Source organism: Bos indicus x Bos taurus, chromosome 2 (assembly GCF_003369695.1).
Source record: "Bos indicus x Bos taurus breed Angus x Brahman F1 hybrid chromosome 2, Bos_hybrid_MaternalHap_v2.0, whole genome shotgun sequence".
In the NCBI taxonomy this organism is placed as follows: Eukaryota; Metazoa; Chordata; class Mammalia; order Artiodactyla; family Bovidae; genus Bos; species Bos indicus x Bos taurus.
The window spans coordinates 49,772,558-49,779,024 of NC_040077.1; positions in this window are offsets into that span (position 1 = coordinate 49,772,558).

The following is a 6,467-nucleotide window of genomic DNA, read 5'->3' on the forward strand; positions in this document are numbered from 1 at the left end:
CTAATGACCCACCCCTTCTATCCTGAATCCAGTGGAAATGTCAAACTCTTAATCATAATAATAAAAAAAACAGTTACAAATTATTTTCTAAAGAACAGATATACATTTGCTTATACCCATTTGCTGGACTGATAAACTGTGGCAGGTAAGACCACTTCAGTAAAATTCTGGAGCTTGATTTTCATATTCTGTTCCAAATACTTTTATAGCATTCATTTTTACTCTGATTATGAGAGAATATATTCCCAAATTCTATGTCATTTAATTACTAATTTTGTTCCTCATATTCTTAAACTTGGTTTGGTTGGGTGGCAAATTTTCACTGTGACAAAAACAATGTATTTCCTTTCTACATGTCTGAATTTCCTTAAAGTACACACCGCTCCCTTCAAGAAAAACATCTATACCAAATTTCCATTATTTTATGGAATCCTTCTGCAATGACTATGTTTTTTAAATTAACTTATTTATTTTAATTGGAGGCTAATTACTTTACAATATTGTGGCAATTTTTGCCATACATTGACATGAATCAGCCACAGGTATACATGCAATGACTATGTTTTTACTAGATAAATTTATTTAGAGATGATAGACTATTTAGTAGTATACAAGCCATTTTATTTTTTAACCTCAAGGAATCTTTGAGGACGGGAGAGCCTGGTGGGCTGCCATCTATGGGGTCTCACAGAGTCGGACACGACTGAAGTGATTTAGCAGCAGCAGCAGGAGTACCTTGTTCTCAATTTATATGTGATGAAACTGAGACTCATAAGAAGTTCAACATTCCATCCAAAATTACAAAAGTTGCATAAAGACCTGAAATTTATACAATCTCGTCATCACACTGTCCTCCTTTACATTGCTCCAACCTCCAATTACTTCCCTTCATGGGATCTTCACAGGGACCATTCCTCCTGACTGGAGTAGTACTTCCTCCGGCTACTTCTCACACTCAAGTCCCATCTGGAGGGGTCTACCCCATTATTCTACATCTCTGTCCTTTACATTTTTCCATCACAATACTAATCACAGTTTGAGATTGCTTTTCTGTTGCATTTGCTTGTTTAGCTGTTTATTTTATTAACATATCCACTCTAAGCTTCACGTCAGCTAGGCCAATACATCTCCAAATCCAATCTCCCTCATAGTACTGTAAATAATTGTTAAGTGAATGAACAAATGAAAGAAAGGAAGGAAAGAGGAGAGGAGGACAAAAAGAAGGAAGGAAAGAGGAAAGAAGAAAAGAAAGGAGGGAGAGAGAGAGGAAGAAAGTCATAACTTTCATCAAGTTACTGGTTATGATTTAATTGGATACATTCCTTTATGGAAGTAGGGGATAACTAGGGAGAGTTTGTTAAATGATTACTTTTAAGCTATTTGATTTTAGTCATATAATTGCCAAAAATAAGGATGATAATGCTTGGCAGATGCAATACTCTTTCTCTTTCTCCACCAAGGGTAGATATGCTTAACCTATTAATAAGAAATTTTATTCCTAAATGCAGACTTGAACCAGAGTCTCTCAAAACAGAACTCTAAGCAATCATTCTAAATGGGTCTGTGAAAGCTTTGGCATTTTTCATCTATGTGATATCATTGAATAGTTTTATTTTTTGACTTTGTTTTTATTTTCTGTCTTTTCATTTTTAGTAGAATAATCATCTATAATATAGACAGAAAGGTCTGAAGATTTTTACACCTGGATGTTTTTGATAATTGTCATTAAATGTTATAAATGAAATGTATTGAATGAATAACTTTGAGTTTTTGAGACATGCATATTCCTAATATTCCTAGAATTTTTTAAAATTCTATTCACATATACATTCTTCTGTAGGTGGGAAGAAAGAAAACTCTAAAGCATGCAATTGTAAAATGAATTTTAGACACTTCAAAATTATAGTAACCTGAATTTTTATAAAACACATTTACATATATGCAGTTAGGCTGATTTATAGATTTATGATACATTTCTCTTTTATACCTCTGATTTTCTGAATAAGCAAAAAGTCTTGGGTATTTTTCCTGGGGTATGTTACTTTCCCTTTTTTACAGCTGGCAACCTCTGTAAGATTTGTACTTCCTCTTTCCTCTTCTATACTCCTAGAAACAGAATTCAAGGAAATATCCTAAAATTCAATTTTCTAAGAGAAGTTTGCTTTTGCCATACTGTGCTTCCCACTAAAACACCTTTTGGAGGTATTGCTCTCTTCCTGACAATTTGTTTCTTGAATACTGACCTTTTGTCATGTAATCCATCCCTAGGTTATTTCATCTTTTTTTAATTTTATTTTTAGTTCCCTATTTGTTGTTTCTCACTGTTAAATATATCAAATGTACAAAAGAATATATATAGCACATCCATGCAGCATAATATTTAGAATAAACACATAAATGAATAAAAATAAATGAGTTTAAATGTACCTGGTTCCTAGATGCATAAATAGAAAACTACCAAGATTTCTGAAGAACTTGTTTCTCCCTGTTCCATCCCAGTTACCTCTATTCTGCTTTTGTGTTAATACCCTGCATCTGTCCTAATTTTATTAGATATTTGTGTTCAAATGCAACAAAATGTCTACTTTTTAATCACCTTTATGAAGGCATGTTTTATATATAATAAAAGCTTATCAACTTGTTTATAGTTTTTTGAATTTGAATTAGTATTAATATATTCAATAATCACTATGTCAAGATGAAGAATTTATCCTTAACCATGAAAAGTTTCCCTGAGCATCTTTGCCAACAATTCTCTGCTTCCACCATAGACCCTGGCAACCTTTGATCAACTTTCTGTCATTCTAGTTTTGCTATATCTAGAATATCATACTCCAGTACTCTTGCCTGGAAAATCCCATGGACGGAGGAGCCTGGTAGGCTGCAGTCCATGGGGTCGCTAGGAGTCAGACACGACTGAGCGACTTCACTTTGACTTTTCACTTTCATGCATTGAAGAAGGAAATGGCAACCCACTCCAGTGTTCTTGCCTGGAGAATCCCAGGGACAGGGGAACCTGGTGGGCTGCCGTCTATGGGGTTGCACAGAGTCAGATACCACTGAAGAGACTTAGCAGCAGCAGCAGCAGCAGCAACAGCAGCAGAATATCATATGCGTGAACTAGTATAGTATATAGTCTTTCATCCTTAACTTCTTTTGTTTAATGTAACATTTCTGATGGGGAAGGCAATGGCACCCCACTCCAGTACTCTTGCCTGGAAAATCCCATGGATGGAGAAGCCTGGAAGGCTGCAGTCCATGGGGTCACTGAGGGTCGGACACGACTGAGCGACTTCCCTTTCACTTTTCACTTTCATGCATTGGAGAAGAAAATGGCAACCCACTCCAGTGTTCTTGCCTGGAGAATCCCAGGGATGGGGGAGCCTGTTGGGCTGCCGTCTCTGGGGTCACACAGAGTCGGACACGACTGAAGCGACTTAGCAGCAGCAGCAGCATTTCTGAGATTCATCCATTTGTATTTATCAGTAGCTCATTTTTTAAAGTGCCTGTAGTATTTCATTGTATGGATATACTATAATTCATTTTTCTATTTTCCTTTCAGTTGATAGACACTTTGGTTGTTGTAAATGTTTGGTTGTCATAAATAAAGATGCTATGAATATTTGCATACTACTTTTTATATGGACATATATTTTTATTCCTCTTGAGTAAAAAATACCTAGAAGTGGGTTTGATGAAAAGCTTGATAAATATATGATTGTGTGTGGTTAGTCGCTTGGTCTTGACTGACTCTTTGTGACTTGTGGACCGTACTCAGGCTCCTCTGTCTATGGAATTCTCCAGGCAAGAATACTGGAGCTGATTGCCATTCCCTCCTCTAGGGGATCTTCCTGACCAAGGAACCAAACCCAGGTTTCCTGTGTTACAGGCTAATTCTTTATCATCTGAGCCACCAGGGAAGCCATAAATATATGATTAACATTAAAAAAACTGAAAGTACAAAACTGTTTTTTAAAAAGACTACACCATTTTTCTTTCCCATCAGCAATTGGCGAAAGTATCATAACTCTGAATTCTTGCCAACCATTATTATTGTCTTAGTAGTCTTTTATTTTCATTTTATCAACTAGAAATTATATTAAACATATTTTATGATGTTTATGTACAGTTTATATACTCCTTTGTAAATTTCAAATCTTTTGCACATTGCGTTTATTACTCATGTTGTTTATCTTTTTATTACTGAGTTTTAAGAGTTCTTTATATATTGCAGGATAGAAGTCATTTATTAGAAATGTGTTCTGCAAATATTTTCCCCCAGTCTTTTCCTTGCCTTCTCATGTCCTAAATAATACCTTTCAAAGAGCAGTTTTTACTTTTGAGAAAGTCATATTTGTCTTTTTTGTTTTATGGTTAATATTCTATATCTTAAAAATATTTGGTTTCTTTAAAGTTATAAGATATTCTTCCTAGTTTTCTTATAGAAGTTATACAGGTTTAGTATTTTTGTTTAGATATAAAAATGACCCATTTTGAGGTAATTTTTTTACATGGTTTAAGGTAAGGGTCAAGATTTATTTATATCTTTTGTATAGGCATTCATGTCTTTCATGCTCCCTTAATTTTCCTTTTTCTTTGAATTACCTGCCTTCTTTGCTAGAAATTTATATCTAGATTCTCTTCCATTTCAATGATTTATATGTTTATCTTGATACCAATACCACCGTAACTTCATTATTGTAGGGGCTCCCCAGGTAGTGCTAGTAAAGACTCCACCTGCAAATGCAGGAGATGTAAGAGATGCAGGTTTGATCCCTGAGTCAGGAGTATCCCCTAGGAGGAGGGTATGGCAACCCACTCCAGTATTTCTGGCCTGGAGAATCCCATGGACAGAGGAACCTGGTAGGCTACAGTCCATAGGTTTACAAAGAGCTGGACACGACTGAAGCAACTGATTATTGTAACTTTATAGTAAGTCTATAAATCACATACTCCAAATTTATTCATCTTTATTGAAATTATTTTGACTACTCTATATTTTGAATTTTCATGCTAATTTTAGAATAAGCTTTTCAATTTCTACCTAAAGATAATACATGGATATGACTGGGATTGTCTTAAGTCTAAGACTGATACTTTTATGGTAGTTAAGAAATACAATCATAAAATTTACCATTTTCAGCATTTTAGGTGTTTGGTTCAGTGACATTAAGTATGTTCACATTGTGGTACAACTATCATCACCATCTGCCTCCAGAACTTTCTCATCTGCCCAAGTTGAAATTGTGTCATTTAACAATAATTCTCTGTTCTTCCCACATCTAGCCTCTGGCAACCACTGTTCTTTCTGCCTCTGTAAATTTGACTGTTGTAGGTACCTCATGTAACTGGAATTATGAGACACTTGCACTTTTGTGTTAGACCTGTTTCATTTAGAATAATGTGTCAGGATTCATCCATGTTACAGAATGTGTCAGAATTTTATACCCTTTTAAGGCAGAATAATATTCCATTGTATTATAAACCACGCTTTATTTATTCATCTGTTGAACTTTTGAGTAGTTTCCAACTTTTGACTAGTGTGAATAATGATACACTAGTCAAAATATTTTGTACTATTTGTACATCTATTTGTGCTAGATGTAAAAATATTTGCTTGAGTTCTTTCAACTCTTTTGCATGTGTACTGAGAACTGCTGGATTGCACAGTAATTCTGTGTTTAACATTTTAAAGAATCATTCTGTTGTTTTCCATAGTGTCTATATCATTTTACATTCCCACCAGCAGTGTAGAAGGGTTACACTTTCTCCACATCCTTGCCATGCTTATTTCCTACACTTTTCTTTTTAATGGCCATTCTTTTGAGAGTGAAATGGTTACTTGTTGTGATTTTGATATATATTTCCTAACAATTTGTCATACTGAACATAGGTTGAGCTTTTAAAAATATGGCATCATCATAATAGCCAGTATTGTCATTCATATACACATGGTATTTCTCCAAATATTTCAGTTCAGTTCACTTCAGTTGCTCAGTCGTGTCCGACTCTTTGCAAGTCCATGAATGCAGCACGCCAGGCCTCCCTGTCCATCACCAACTCCCAGAGTCTACCCAAACTCATGTCCATTAGTCGGTGATGCCATCCAGCCATCTCATCCTCTGTCATCCCCTTCTCCTCCTGCCCTCAATCTTTCCCAGTATCAGGGTCTTTTCAAATGAGTCAGCTCTTCACATCAGGTGGCCAAAGTATTGGAGTTTCAGCTTCAGCATCAGTCCTTCCAATGAACACCCAGGACTGATCCCTTTAGAGTGAACTGGTTGGATCTCCTTGCAGTCCAAGGGACTCTCAAGAGTCTTCTCCAACATCACAGTTCAAAAGCACCAATTCTTTGGCACTCAGCTTTCTTTATAGTCCAACTCTCATATCCATACCTGACTACTGGAAAACCACAGCTTTGACTAGATGGACCTTTGTTGGCAAAGTCATGTCTCTGCTTTTTAATA